General features: G+C 37.5%; 1 protein-coding gene across 1 annotated transcript in view; it reads left to right on the forward strand.

The window, feature by feature from the left end:
* The window catches only part of igfbp-2a (IGF binding protein 2), a gene marked incomplete at its 3' end in the record, with an annotated part of 203,887 nt that overhangs the window by 148,653 nt on the left and 41,556 nt on the right, over positions 1–13,678 (forward strand).

Here is a 13,678-nt window from a genome sequence, read left to right on the forward strand (position 1 = left end):
TTGATAGAACTAAAAATGCATGCATTGTCTAACATAATGTCCTAGGAGTGTCATCTGATGGAGATTGTAAAAGGTTAGTGTATCATTTTAGCTGGTTTTATGGTTTTGGTGACCCTGTCTTTGACTTGACAAAACATTACACACAACTCTTGTAAATGTACTGTCCTAACATACTCTAAATTTATGCTTTCGCCGTAAAACCTTTTTGAAATCGTAAAACGTGGTTAGATTAAGGAGATGTTTATCTTTCAAATGGTGTAACATAGTTGTATTTTTGAAAAATTTGAATTTTGACATTTATTTGGATTCAAATTTGCCGCTCTTGAAATGCACCTGCTGTTGATGGAGTGCACCACAGGTGGCACGCTAGCGTCCCACCTAGCCCCAAGAGGTTAAGTTAAATCTGATTGTTTCATGAGGAGAGCTGAAGTTAGATCTGATAGTTTCATGAGGAGAGCTGAAGTTAGATCTGATACTTTCACAAGTAGAACTGAAGTTAAAGGTTTAAATCTGATAGTTTCATGAGGAGAGCTGAAGTGAAAGGTTTAGATCTGATAGTTTCATGAGGAGAGCTGAAGTTAAAGGTTTAGATCTGATAGTTTCACGAGGAGAGCTGAAGTTAAAGGTTTAGATCTGATAGTTTCATGAGGAGAGCTGATGTTAGATCTGATAGTTTCATGAGGAGAGCTGGTTAGATCTGATTGTTTCACGAGTAGAGCTGAAGTTAGATCTGATAGTTTCACGAGTAGAGCTGAAGTTAGATCTGATAGTTTCATGAGGAGAGCTGAAGTTAGATCTGATAGTTTCATGAGGAGAGCTGAAGTTAGATCTGATAGTTTCATAAGGAGAGCTGAAGTTAGATCTGATTGTTTCATGAGGGGAGCTGAAGTTAAAGTTTGAGATCTGATAGTTTCATGAGTACAGCTGAAGTTAAAGGTTTAGATCTGATAGTTTCACGAGTAGAGCTGAAGTTAAAGGTTTAGCTCTCATAGTTTCATGAGTAGAGCTGAAGTTAAAGGTTTAGATCTGATAGTTTCACGAGGGGAGATGAAGTTAGATCTGATAGTTTCGCGAGTAGAGCTGAAGTTAGATCTGATATTTTCATGAGGAGAGCTGAAGTTAGATCTGATAGTTTCATGAGGAGAGCTGAAGTTAAAGGTTTAGATCTGATAGTTTCATGAGGAGAGCTGACGTTAGATCTGATAGTTTCATGAGGAGAGCTGAAGTTAGATCTGATAGTTTCATGAGGAGAGCTGAAGTTAAATGTTTAGATCTGATAGTTTCATGACGAGAGCTGAAGTAAGAGCTGATAGTTTCACAAGCAGAGCTGAAGTTAAAGGTTTAGATCTGATAGTGTCATGAGTAGAGCTGAAGTTAAAGGTTTAGATCTGATTGTTTCATGAGGAGAGCTGAAGTTAAAGGTTTAGATCTGATAGTTTCATGAGGAGAGCTGAAGTTAAAGGTTTAGATCTGATAGTTTCATGAGGAGAGCTGAAGTTAGATCTGATAGTTTCATGAGGAGAGCTGAAGTTAGATCTGATAGTTTCATAAGGAGAGTTGAAGTTAGATCTGATAGTTTCATGAGGTGAGCTGAAGTTAGATCTGATAGTTTCACAAGTAGAGCTGAAGTTAAAGGATTAGATCTGATAGTTTCATGAGGAGAGCTGAAGTTAAAGGTTTGATCTGATAGTTTCATGAGGAGAGCTGAAGTTAAAGGTTGAGATCTGATAGTTTCATGAGTAGAGCTGAAGTTAAAGGTTTAGCTCTGATAGTTTCATGAGTAGAGCTGAAGTTAAAGGTTTAGATCTGATAGTTTCATGAGTAGAGATGAAGTTAGATCTGATAGTTTCGCGAGTAGAGCTGAAGTTAGATCTGATAGTTTCATGAGGAGAGCTGAAGTTAGATCTGATAGTTTCATGAGGAGAGCTGAAGTTAGATCTGATAGTTTCATGAGGAGAGCTGAAGTTAAAGGTTTAGATCTGATAGTTTCATGAGGAGAGCTGACGTTAGATCTGATAGTTTCATGAGGAGAGCTGAAGTTAGATCTGATAGTTTCATGAGGAGAGCTGAAGTTAAAGGTTTAGATCTGATAGTTTCATGACGAGAGCTGAAGTTAGAGCTGATAGTTTCACAAGCAGAGCTGAAGTTAAAGGTTTAGATCTGATAGTTTCATGAGTAGAGCTGAAGTTAAAGGTTTAGATCTGATTGTTTCATGAGGAGAGCTGAAGTTAAAGGTTTAGATCTGATAGTTTCATGAGGAGAGCTGAAGTTAAAGGTTTAGATCTGATAGTTTCATGAGGAGAGCTGAAGTTAGATCTGATAGTTTCATGAGGAGAGCTGAAGTTAGATCTGATAGTTTCATAAGGAGAGTTGAAGTTAGATCTGATAGTTTCATGAGGTGAGCTGACGTTAGATCTGATAGTTTCACAAGTAGAGCAGAAGTTAAAGGTTTAGATCTGATAGTTTCATGAGTAGAGCTGAAGTTAAAGGTTTAGATCTGATTGTTTCATGAGGAGAGCTGAAGTTAAAGGTTTAGATCTGATAGTTTCATGAGGAGAGCTGAAGTTAAAGGTTTAGATCTGATAGTTTCATGAGGAGAGCTGAAGTTAGATCTGATAGTTTCATGAGGAGAGCTGAAGTTAGATCTGATAGTTTCATAAGGAGAGTTGAAGTTAGATCTGATAGTTTCATGAGGTGAGCTGACGTTAGATCTGATAGTTTCACAAGTAGAGCTGAAGTTAAAGGATTAGATCTGATAGTTTCATGAGGAGAGCTGAAGTTAAAGGTTAGATCTGATAGTTTCATGAGGAGAGCTGAAGTTAAAGGTTGAGATCTGATAGTTGCATGAGTAGAGCTGAAGTTAAAGGTTTAGCTCTGATAGTTTCATGAGTAGAGCTGAAGTTAAAGGTTTAGATCTGATAGTTTCACGAGTAGAGATGAAGTTAGATCTGATAGTTTCGCGAGTAGAGCTGAAGTTAGATCTGATAGTTTCATGAGGAGAGCTGAAGTTAGATCTGATAGTTTCATGAGGAGAGCTGAAGTTAGATCTGATAGTTTCATGAGGAGAGCTGAAGTTAGATCTGATAGTTTCATAAGGAGAGTTGAAGTTAGATCTGATAGTTTCATGAGGTGAGCTGAAGTTAGATCTGATAGTTTCATGAGGAGAGCTGAAGTTAGATCTGATAGTTTCACAAGTAGAGCTGAAGTTAAAGGATTAGATCTGATAGTTTCATGAGGAGAGCTGAAGGTAAAGGTTAGATCTGATAGTTTCATGAGGAGAGCTGAAGTTAAAGGTTGAGATCTGATAGTTTCATGAGGAGAGCTGAAGTTAAAGGTTTAGATCTGATAGTTTCATGAGTAGAGCTGAAGTTAAAGGTTTAGATCTGATAGTTTCATGAGGAGAGCTGATGTTAGATCTGATAGTTTCATGAGGAGAGCTGAAGTTATATCTGATAGTTTCACGAGTAGGGCTGAAGTTAGATCTGATAGTTTCATGAGGAGAGCTGAAGTTAGATCTGATTGTTTCATGAGGAGACCTGAAGTTAAAGGTTTAGATCTGATAGTTTCATGAGGAGAGCTGAAGTTAGATCTGATACTTTCATGGGCAGAGCTGAAGTTAGATCTGATAGTTTCATAAGGAGAGTTGAAGTTAGATCTGATAGTTTCATGAGGTGAGCTGAAGTTAGATCTGATAGTTTCATGAGGAGAGCTGAAGTTAGATCTGATAGTTTCACAAGTAGAGCTGAAGTTAAAGGATTAGATCTGATAGTTTCATGAGGAGAGCTGAAGTTAAAGGTTTAGATCTGATAGTTTCATGAGGAGAGCTGAAGTTAAAGGTTGAGATCTGATAGTTTCATGAGTAGAGCTGAAGTTAAATGTTTAGATTGGATAGTTTCATGAGTAGAGCTGAAGTTAAAGGTTTAGATCTGATAGTTTCATGAGGAGAGCTGAAGTTAAAGGTTTAGATCTGATAGTTTCATGAGTAGAGCTGAAGTTAAAGGTTTAGATCTGATAGTTTCACGAGTGGAGATGAAGTTAGATCTGATAGTTTCGCGAGTAGAGTTGAAGTTAGATCTGATAATTTCATGAGGAGAGCTTAAGTTAAATCTGATTGTTTCATGAGGAGAGCTGAAGTTAGATCTGATAGTTTCATGAGGAGAGCTGAAGTTAGATCTGATAGTTTCACAAGTAGAACTGAAGTTAAAGGTTTAAATCTGATAGTTTCATGAGGAGAGCTGAAGTGAAAGGTTTAGATCTGATAGTTTCATGAGGAGAGCTGAAGTTAAAGGTTTAGATCTGATAGTTTCACGAGGAGAGCTGAAGTTAAAGGTTTAGATCTGATAGTTTCATGAGGAGAGCTGATGTTAGATCTGATAGTTTCATGAGGAGAGCTGAAGTTAGATCTGATAGTTTCACGAGTAGAGCTGAAGTTAGATCTGATAGTTTCACGAGTAGAGCTGAAGTTAGATCTGATAGTTTCATGAGGAGAGCTGAAGTTAGATCTGATAGTTTCATGAGGAGAGCTGAAGTTAGATCTGATAGTTTCATAAGGAGAGCTGAAGTTAGATCTGATTGTTTCATGAGGGGAGCTGAAGTTAAAGTTTGAGATCTGATAGTTTCATGAGTACAGCTGAAGTTAAAGGTTTAGATCTGATAGTTTCACGAGTAGAGCTGAAGTTAAAGGTTTAGCTCTCATAGTTTCATGAGTAGAGCTGAAGTTAAAGGTTTAGATCTGATAGTTTCACGAGGGGAGATGAAGTTAGATCTGATAGTTTCGCGAGTAGAGCTGAAGTTAGATCTGATATTTTCATGAGGAGAGCTGAAGTTAGATCTGATAGTTTCATGAGGAGAGCTGAAGTTAAAGGTTTAGATCTGATAGTTTCATGAGGAGAGCTGACGTTAGATCTGATAGTTTCATGAGGAGAGCTGAAGTTAGATCTGATAGTTTCATGAGGAGAGCTGAAGTTAAAGGTTTAGATCTGATAGTTTCATGACGAGAGCTGAAGTTAGAGCTGATAGTTTCACAAGCAGAGCTGAAGTTAAAGGTTTAGATCTGATAGTTTCATGAGTAGAGCTGAAGTTAAAGGTTTAGATCTGATAGTTTCATGAGGAGAGTTGAAGTTAGATCTGATTGTTTCATGAGGAGAGCTGAAGTTAGATCTGATAGTTTCATAAGGAGAGTTGAAGTTAGATCTGATAGTTTCATGAGGTGAGCTGAAGTTAGATCTGATAGTTTCATGAGGAGAGCTGAAGTTAGATCTGATAGTTTCACAAGTAGAGCTGAAGTTAAAGGATTAGATCTGATAGTTTCATGAGGAGAGCTGAAGTTAAAGGTTTAGATCTGATAGTTTCATGAGGAGAGCTGAAGTTAAAGGTTGAGATCTGATAGTTTCATGAGTAGAGCTGAAGTTAAATGTTTAGATTGGATAGTTTCATGAGTAGAGCTGAAGTTAAAGGTTTAGATCTGATAGTTTCATGAGGAGAGCTGAAGTTAAAGGTTTAGATCTGATAGTTTCACGAGTGGAGATGAAGTTAGATCTGATAATTTCATGAGGAGAGCTTAAGTTAAATCTGATTGTTTCATGAGGAGAGCTGAAGTTAGATCTGATATTTTCATGAGGAGAGCTGAAGTTAGATCTGATAGTTTCATGAGGAGAGCTGAAGTTAAAGGTTTAGATCTGATAGTTTCATGAGGAGAGCTGACGTTAGATCTGATAGTTTCATGAGGAGAGCTGAAGTTAGATCTGATAGTTTCATGAGGAGAGCTGAAGTTAGATCTGATAGTTTCACAAGTAGAACTGAAGTTAAAGGTTTAAATCTGATAGTTTCATGAGGAGAGCTGAAGTGAAAGGTTTAGATCTGATAGTTTCATGAGGAGAGCTGAAGTTAAAGGTTTAGATCTGATAGTTTCACGAGGAGAGCTGAAGTTAAAGGTTTAGATCTGATAGTTTCATGAGGAGAGCTGATGTTAGATCTGATAGTTTCATGAGGAGAGCTGAAGTTAGATCTGATAGTTTCACGAGTAGAGCTGAAGTTAGATCTGATAGTTTCACGAGTAGAGCTGAAGTTAGATCTGATAGTTTCATGAGGAGAGCTGAAGTTAGATCTGATAGTTTCATGAGGAGAGCTGAAGTTAGATCTGATAGTTTCATAAGGAGAGCTGAAGTTAGATCTGATTGTTTCATGAGGGGAGCTGAAGTTAAAGTTTGAGATCTGATAGTTTCATGAGTACAGCTGAAGTTAAAGGTTTAGATCTGATAGTTTCACGAGTAGAGCTGAAGTTAAAGGTTTAGCTCTCATAGTTTCATGAGTAGAGCTGAAGTTAAAGGTTTAGATCTGATAGTTTCACGAGGGGAGATGAAGTTAGATCTGATAGTTTCGCGAGTAGAGCTGAAGTTAGATCTGATATTTTCATGAGGAGAGCTGAAGTTAGATCTGATAGTTTCATGAGGAGAGCTGAAGTTAAAGGTTTAGATCTGATAGTTTCATGAGGAGAGCTGACGTTAGATCTGATAGTTTCATGAGGAGAGCTGAAGTTAGATCTGATAGTTTCATGAGGAGAGCTGAAGTTAAAGGTTTAGATCTGATAGTTTCATGACGAGAGCTGAAGTTAGAGCTGATAGTTTCACAAGCAGAGCTGAAGTTAAAGGTTTAGATCTGATAGTTTCATGAGTAGAGCTGAAGTTAAAGGTTTAGATCTGATAGTTTCATGACGAGAGCTGAAGTTAGAGCTGATAGTTTCACAAGCAGAGCTGAAGTTAAAGGTTTAGATCTGATAGTTTCATGAGTAGAGCTGAAGTTAAAGGTTTAGATCTGATAGTTTCATGAGGAGAGTTGAAGTTAGATCTGATTGTTTCATGAGGAGAGCTGAAGTTAAAGGTTTAGATCTGATAGTTTCATGAGGAGAGCTGAAGTTAAAGGTTTAGATCTGATAGTTTCATGAGGAGAGCTGAAGTTAGATCTGATAGTTTCATGAGGAGAGCTGAAGTTAGATCTGATAGTTTCATAAGGAGAGTTGAAGTTAGATCTGATAGTTTCATGAGGTGAGCTGAAGTTAGATCTGATAGTTTCATGAGGAGAGCTGAAGTTAGATCTGATAGTTTCACAAGTAGAGCTGAAGTTAAAGGATTAGATCTGATAGTTTCATGAGGAGAGCTGAAGTTAAAGGTTTAGATCTGATAGTTTCATGAGGAGAGCTGAAGTTAAAGGTTGAGATCTGATAGTTTCATGAGTAGAGCTGAAGTTAAATGTTTAGATTGGATAGTTTCATGAGTAGAGCTGAAGTTAAAGGTTTAGATCTGATAGTTTCACGAGGAGAGCTGAAGTTAAAGGTTTAGATCTGATAGTTTCATGAGGAGAGCTGATGTTAGATCTGATAGTTTCATGAGGAGAGCTGAAGTTAGATCTGATAGTTTCACGAGTAGAGCTGAAGTTAGATCTGATAGTTTCACGAGTAGAGCTGAAGTTAGATCTGATAGTTTCATGAGGAGAGCTGAAGTTAGATCTGATAGTTTCATGAGGAGAGCTGAAGTTAGATCTGATAGTTTCATAAGGAGAGCTGAAGTTAGATCTGATTGTTTCATGAGGGGAGCTGAAGTTAAAGTTTGAGATCTGATAGTTTCATGAGTACAGCTGAAGTTAAAGGTTTAGATCTGATAGTTTCACGAGTAGAGCTGAAGTTAAAGGTTTAGCTCTCATAGTTTCATGAGTAGAGCTGAAGTTAAAGGTTTAGATCTGATAGTTTCACGAGGGGAGATGAAGTTAGATCTGATAGTTTCGCGAGTAGAGCTGAAGTTAGATCTGATATTTTCATGAGGAGAGCTGAAGTTAGATCTGATAGTTTCATGAGGAGAGCTGAAGTTAAAGGTTTAGATCTGATAGTTTCATGAGGAGAGCTGACGTTAGATCTGATAGTTTCATGAGGAGAGCTGAAGTTAGATCTGATAGTTTCATGAGGAGAGCTGAAGTTAAAGGTTTAGATCTGATAGTTTCATGACGAGAGCTGAAGTTAGAGCTGATAGTTTCACAAGCAGAGCTGAAGTTAAAGGTTTAGATCTGATAGTTTCATGAGTAGAGCTGAAGTTAAAGGTTTAGATCTGATAGTTTCATGAGGAGAGTTGAAGTTAGATCTGATTGTTTCATGAGGAGAGCTGAAGTTAGATCTGATAGTTTCATAAGGAGAGTTGAAGTTAGATCTGATAGTTTCATGAGGTGAGCTGAAGTTAGATCTGATAGTTTCATGAGGAGAGCTGAAGTTAGATCTGATAGTTTCACAAGTAGAGCTGAAGTTAAAGGATTAGATCTGATAGTTTCATGAGGAGAGCTGAAGTTAAAGGTTTAGATCTGATAGTTTCATGAGGAGAGCTGAAGTTAAAGGTTGAGATCTGATAGTTTCATGAGTAGAGCTGAAGTTAAATGTTTAGATTGGATAGTTTCATGAGTAGAGCTGAAGTTAAAGGTTTAGATCTGATAGTTTCATGAGGAGAGCTGAAGTTAAAGGTTTAGATCTGATAGTTTCACGAGTGGAGATGAAGTTAGATCTGATAATTTCATGAGGAGAGCTTAAGTTAAATCTGATTGTTTCATGAGGAGAGCTGAAGTTAGATCTGATATTTTCATGAGGAGAGCTGAAGTTAGATCTGATAGTTTCATGAGGAGAGCTGAAGTTAAAGGTTTAGATCTGATAGTTTCATGAGGAGAGCTGACGTTAGATCTGATAGTTTCATGAGGAGAGCTGAAGTTAGATCTGATAGTTTCATGAGGAGAGCTGAAGTTAGATCTGATAGTTTCACAAGTAGAACTGAAGTTAAAGGTTTAAATCTGATAGTTTCATGAGGAGAGCTGAAGTGAAAGGTTTAGATCTGATAGTTTCATGAGGAGAGCTGAAGTTAAAGGTTTAGATCTGATAGTTTCACGAGGAGAGCTGAAGTTAAAGGTTTAGATCTGATAGTTTCATGAGGAGAGCTGATGTTAGATCTGATAGTTTCATGAGGAGAGCTGAAGTTAGATCTGATAGTTTCACGAGTAGAGCTGAAGTTAGATCTGATAGTTTCACGAGTAGAGCTGAAGTTAGATCTGATAGTTTCATGAGGAGAGCTGAAGTTAGATCTGATAGTTTCATGAGGAGAGCTGAAGTTAGATCTGATAGTTTCATAAGGAGAGCTGAAGTTAGATCTGATTGTTTCATGAGGGGAGCTGAAGTTAAAGTTTGAGATCTGATAGTTTCATGAGTACAGCTGAAGTTAAAGGTTTAGATCTGATAGTTTCACGAGTAGAGCTGAAGTTAAAGGTTTAGCTCTCATAGTTTCATGAGTAGAGCTGAAGTTAAAGGTTTAGATCTGATAGTTTCACGAGGGGAGATGAAGTTAGATCTGATAGTTTCGCGAGTAGAGCTGAAGTTAGATCTGATATTTTCATGAGGAGAGCTGAAGTTAGATCTGATAGTTTCATGAGGAGAGCTGAAGTTAAAGGTTTAGATCTGATAGTTTCATGAGGAGAGCTGACGTTAGATCTGATAGTTTCATGAGGAGAGCTGAAGTTAGATCTGATAGTTTCATGAGGAGAGCTGAAGTTAAAGGTTTAGATCTGATAGTTTCATGACGAGAGCTGAAGTTAGAGCTGATAGTTTCACAAGCAGAGCTGAAGTTAAAGGTTTAGATCTGATAGTTTCATGAGTAGAGCTGAAGTTAAAGGTTTAGATCTGATAGTTTCATGACGAGAGCTGAAGTTAGAGCTGATAGTTTCACAAGCAGAGCTGAAGTTAAAGGTTTAGATCTGATAGTTTCATGAGTAGAGCTGAAGTTAAAGGTTTAGATCTGATAGTTTCATGAGGAGAGTTGAAGTTAGATCTGATTGTTTCATGAGGAGAGCTGAAGTTAAAGGTTTAGATCTGATAGTTTCATGAGGAGAGCTGAAGTTAAAGGTTTAGATCTGATAGTTTCATGAGGAGAGCTGAAGTTAGATCTGATAGTTTCATGAGGAGAGCTGAAGTTAGATCTGATAGTTTCATAAGGAGAGTTGAAGTTAGATCTGATAGTTTCATGAGGTGAGCTGAAGTTAGATCTGATAGTTTCATGAGGAGAGCTGAAGTTAGATCTGATAGTTTCACAAGTAGAGCTGAAGTTAAAGGATTAGATCTGATAGTTTCATGAGGAGAGCTGAAGTTAAAGGTTTAGATCTGATAGTTTCATGAGGAGAGCTGAAGTTAAAGGTTGAGATCTGATAGTTTCATGAGTAGAGCTGAAGTTAAATGTTTAGATTGGATAGTTTCATGAGTAGAGCTGAAGTTAAAGGTTTAGATCTGATAGTTTCACGAGGAGAGCTGAAGTTAAAGGTTTAGATCTGATAGTTTCATGAGGAGAGCTGATGTTAGATCTGATAGTTTCATGAGGAGAGCTGAAGTTAGATCTGATAGTTTCACGAGTAGAGCTGAAGTTAGATCTGATAGTTTCACGAGTAGAGCTGAAGTTAGATCTGATAGTTTCATGAGGAGAGCTGAAGTTAGATCTGATAGTTTCATGAGGAGAGCTGAAGTTAGATCTGATAGTTTCATAAGGAGAGCTGAAGTTAGATCTGATTGTTTCATGAGGGGAGCTGAAGTTAAAGTTTGAGATCTGATAGTTTCATGAGTACAGCTGAAGTTAAAGGTTTAGATCTGATAGTTTCACGAGTAGAGCTGAAGTTAAAGGTTTAGCTCTCATAGTTTCATGAGTAGAGCTGAAGTTAAAGGTTTAGATCTGATAGTTTCACGAGGGGAGATGAAGTTAGATCTGATAGTTTCGCGAGTAGAGCTGAAGTTAGATCTGATATTTTCATGAGGAGAGCTGAAGTTAGATCTGATAGTTTCATGAGGAGAGCTGAAGTTAAAGGTTTAGATCTGATAGTTTCATGAGGAGAGCTGACGTTAGATCTGATAGTTTCATGAGGAGAGCTGAAGTTAGATCTGATAGTTTCATGAGGAGAGCTGAAGTTAAAGGTTTAGATCTGATAGTTTCATGACGAGAGCTGAAGTTAGAGCTGATAGTTTCACAAGCAGAGCTGAAGTTAAAGGTTTAGATCTGATAGTTTCATGAGTAGAGCTGAAGTTAAAGGTTTAGATCTGATAGTTTCATGAGGAGAGTTGAAGTTAGATCTGATTGTTTCATGAGGAGAGCTGAAGTTAGATCTGATAGTTTCATAAGGAGAGTTGAAGTTAGATCTGATAGTTTCATGAGGTGAGCTGAAGTTAGATCTGATAGTTTCATGAGGAGAGCTGAAGTTAGATCTGATAGTTTCACAAGTAGAGCTGAAGTTAAAGGATTAGATCTGATAGTTTCATGAGGAGAGCTGAAGTTAAAGGTTTAGATCTGATAGTTTCATGAGGAGAGCTGAAGTTAAAGGTTGAGATCTGATAGTTTCATGAGTAGAGCTGAAGTTAAATGTTTAGATTGGATAGTTTCATGAGTAGAGCTGAAGTTAAAGGTTTAGATCTGATAGTTTCATGAGGAGAGCTGAAGTTAAAGGTTTAGATCTGATAGTTTCACGAGTGGAGATGAAGTTAGATCTGATAATTTCATGAGGAGAGCTTAAGTTAAATCTGATTGTTTCATGAGGAGAGCTGAAGTTAGATCTGATATTTTCATGAGGAGAGCTGAAGTTAGATCTGATAGTTTCATGAGGAGAGCTGAAGTTAAAGGTTTAGATCTGATAGTTTCATGAGGAGAGCTGACGTTAGATCTGATAGTTTCATGAGGAGAGCTGAAGTTAGATCTGATAGTTTCATGAGGAGAGCTGAAGTTAGATCTGATAGTTTCACAAGTAGAACTGAAGTTAAAGGTTTAAATCTGATAGTTTCATGAGGAGAGCTGAAGTGAAAGGTTTAGATCTGATAGTTTCATGAGGAGAGCTGAAGTTAAAGGTTTAGATCTGATAGTTTCACGAGGAGAGCTGAAGTTAAAGGTTTAGATCTGATAGTTTCATGAGGAGAGCTGATGTTAGATCTGATAGTTTCATGAGGAGAGCTGAAGTTAGATCTGATAGTTTCACGAGTAGAGCTGAAGTTAGATCTGATAGTTTCACGAGTAGAGCTGAAGTTAGATCTGATAGTTTCATGAGGAGAGCTGAAGTTAGATCTGATAGTTTCATGAGGAGAGCTGAAGTTAGATCTGATAGTTTCATAAGGAGAGCTGAAGTTAGATCTGATTGTTTCATGAGGGGAGCTGAAGTTAAAGTTTGAGATCTGATAGTTTCATGAGTACAGCTGAAGTTAAAGGTTTAGATCTGATAGTTTCACGAGTAGAGCTGAAGTTAAAGGTTTAGCTCTCATAGTTTCATGAGTAGAGCTGAAGTTAAAGGTTTAGATCTGATAGTTTCACGAGGGGAGATGAAGTTAGATCTGATAGTTTCGCGAGTAGAGCTGAAGTTAGATCTGATATTTTCATGAGGAGAGCTGAAGTTAGATCTGATAGTTTCATGAGGAGAGCTGAAGTTAAAGGTTTAGATCTGATAGTTTCATGAGGAGAGCTGACGTTAGATCTGATAGTTTCATGAGGAGAGCTGAAGTTAGATCTGATAGTTTCATGAGGAGAGCTGAAGTTAAAGGTTTAGATCTGATAGTTTCATGACGAGAGCTGAAGTTAGAGCTGATAGTTTCACAAGCAGAGCTGAAGTTAAAGGTTTAGATCTGATAGTTTCATGAGTAGAGCTGAAGTTAAAGGTTTAGATCTGATAGTTTCATGACGAGAGCTGAAGTTAGAGCTGATAGTTTCACAAGCAGAGCTGAAGTTAAAGGTTTAGATCTGATAGTTTCATGAGTAGAGCTGAAGTTAAAGGTTTAGATCTGATAGTTTCATGAGGAGAGTTGAAGTTAGATCTGATTGTTTCATGAGGAGAGCTGAAGTTAAAGGTTTAGATCTGATAGTTTCATGAGGAGAGCTGAAGTTAAAGGTTTAGATCTGATAGTTTCATGAGGAGAGCTGAAGTTAGATCTGATAGTTTCATGAGGAGAGCTGAAGTTAGATCTGATAGTTTCATAAGGAGAGTTGAAGTTAGATCTGATAGTTTCATGAGGTGAGCTGAAGTTAGATCTGATAGTTTCATGAGGAGAGCTGAAGATAGATCTGATAGTTTCACAAGTAGAGCTGAAGTTAAAGGATTAGATCTGATAGTTTCATGAGGAGAGCTGAAGTTAAAGGTTTAGATCTGATAGTTTCATGAGGAGAGCTGAAGTTAAAGGTTGAGATCTGATAGTTTCATGAGTAGAGCTGAAGTTAAATGTTTAGATTGGATAGTTTCATGAGGAGAGCTGAAGTTAAAGGTTTAGATCTGATAGTTTCACGAGGAGAGCTGAAGTTAAAGGTTTAGATCTGATAGTTTCATGAGGAGAGCTGATGTTAGATCTGATAGTTTCATGAGGAGAGCTGAAGTTAGATCTGATAGTTTCACGAGTAGAGCTGAAGTTAGATCTGATAGTTTCACGAGTAGAGCTGAAGTTAGATCTGATAGTTTCATGAGGAGAGCTGAAGTTAGATCTGATAGTTTCATGAGGAGAGCTGAAGTTAGATCTGATAGTTTCATAAGGAGAGCTGAAGTTAGATCTGATTGTTTCATGAGGGGAGCTGAAGTTAAAGTTTGAGATCTGATAGTTTCATGAGTACAGCTGAAGTTAAAGGTTTAGATCTGATAGTTTCACGAGTAGAGC

The sequence above is a fragment of the Salmo salar genome, chromosome 17 (assembly GCF_965601325.2).
Source record: "Salmo salar chromosome 17, fSalSal1, whole genome shotgun sequence".
Classification (NCBI taxonomy): domain Eukaryota; kingdom Metazoa; phylum Chordata; class Actinopteri; order Salmoniformes; family Salmonidae; genus Salmo; species Salmo salar.